We start from the raw sequence: 2,296 nt of genomic DNA, 5'->3' as shown, positions 1-2,296 counted from the left end.
AGCCCCAACTCCATCATCCCAGCCCATGTGTGTTTTTGAGTGCTCGATCTAAGTTTGGACTTAACAAATACAATTTAAAAAATAAAAAGGTTTTCAGGTGCCAGGTTTGTCTTTATTCAAGTTTTGTCCAGCTCCATTCATATCATCTTCACTGGGCGTTACAGTAACCGAGAAGTGGAGCTGGAAAGGACCAGCCCTATCCAAACCATCCCATATAAACTATAATGCTTTTGGTTGTAACAGATACAACGTTATATCAGTTATAGCTGAAATCAATGGAATGATTTAAAATGACCTAGTCTCTGGTGACTGGAGGCAAGAGAAAGTAAGTACTGTGATATGCACATGCCTGATCGTGTTGTGTCAGGCATAAGAAAGCAGGTACAGAAATGAAGGGATGGCACATGGAGAATGTTTATATTGATACCGTTCATTGATCACAACCGGGCATATATATTCTGGAAATTACCTGTGCTTCACCTACTTAGCATGCCAGCAGTGCTGGTGAAATATTATTGCTACTCTGACAACCCGAAGAAAAATTTGGGGGAAAGCTACTGTAATCTGTCTCAACGCCACGAGATGGCAGGCTGTGCCAAAGTTTAGGGAGGCGATTGCTGTACCTAGAGTCCAATGGGCAGGCAAGTGTTTTCCAGTTTAATATATTTAAATTAGAAGAAAAATGTTGCACGGTGAAGGGGAGGGGGGGATGTTGCCATGTAAAGGTGTATGTGCTTGAGGGGGTTTGTTCCTACTTAAAAATAATGCTAGTTCAAATTAAAAAATTAAGCGCGCTTGGAATACATGTAGTGACTTCGATTATGATGTAGCGTTGGAGTGATTTGTAGCCGTGATAGTCCAGGAATTATCTGAGAGGCGAGGATTTCTTAGGGCGATGTCTTTTTATTGGACCAGCTGCATAGTTGGGATAGAGATAGATGTGCTTTTAAACACCGGGCACTCCTGTTCAGGTCTGAGGAGTGAACACCGGCAGAGCATAGTAAAAAAAAGCAGAGGAGGAGGAGGGCAAGTCCCAGGGCTAGCAGACAGAGGTGGCTTCAGGGGGTGCAGCTGAGTGCCCCCTTCTGACCCCTGCTCCATCTAAACTTTAAAAACTTTAAAGCCTGGAGGGAGTGGGAGGCATCAGCCTTTCTATTCAGGCAGCAGTGAGGGAGTCAATGGACTTCATGGCTCATTGTCATCTCCCTGATTCCTGCTACTCTCTCGCCACTCCACGGGTGTTAATGACCCTCTCGGTTTTTTTAATGGTCTTGATGTTCCACTCCTCAAATAATCCTTCCACCTGCAATGTTGCTGTCTATTAGCTATTCCTGGTAGTAGCTCTCCTCTATTTTACAGCCCTGCAGACTGTTTTGAGCTCTAGCTGGAGCCTTAATTCATGTGTGGGACTAGGAACTCAGGTGTAGAAAGGGGTGACAGTGAAGTCCTGGAGACACCATGAAGATGTTCAGGAAGTCTAGATTTGGTTTTCTGAAACTGAATAAGAGGAGTACATTTAACTATAATGACAACACGATTAATGATACAATATCCTTTGACTATTCTTGCCTAGCTTGTTGTCATTTTGCATACATATAGACCCCCCCATACACACACACATACATACATATACATATACACGGACACACACACATATATACATATACATACACATATACGTACATACATACATACACACACATACATATATATACACAGACACACACACAGACACATATATACATATACATGCACATATACATACATACATATACACACACATACTTATATATATACACAGACACACACACACACATATATACATATATACATATACATACATATAGGTAGATAAATAGATACACAGAGAGAGAGAGACACACACACACAGATTTCATCGACAAGATTGAGTGCAGCCCCCGTGCCAGAGGCAGGACGTCTGCGGGGACCAAGGGATCCCAGCAAGATACACATCCAAACACCTTTTGAATGAGTCTGGAGTAGGTGCTTGCACCACCTCTGAGGGAGCCTGTTCCAGGCCCTGGATATTTCGACTGTGAAGAAGTTTTTCTTTATGTTCAGTCTAAATCGGCTTTCCAGGAGTTTGTGGCTGCTGGATCTTGTTATCCCTTGGGCAGCCCTGGTGAGCAGCCGTTCTCCCTGATGCACACCCCCATGTACTTGTAGGCAGCCACCAAGTCCCCCCTGAGCCTTCACTTCGCCGCCAGGCGGAAGAGTCCCATGCCCCTCAGCCTCTCCTCGTAAGGCTTGCTCTCTTGGCCCTTGATCGTGGGGG

This window comes from Crocodylus porosus, unplaced genomic scaffold, assembly GCF_001723895.1.
Source record: "Crocodylus porosus isolate Cpor-Errol unplaced genomic scaffold, CroPor_comp1, whole genome shotgun sequence".
Taxonomy (NCBI): Eukaryota; Metazoa; Chordata; order Crocodylia; family Crocodylidae; genus Crocodylus; species Crocodylus porosus.
The sequence above is the reverse complement of the archived record's forward strand: the minus strand, read 5'-3'. Positions refer to the sequence as shown.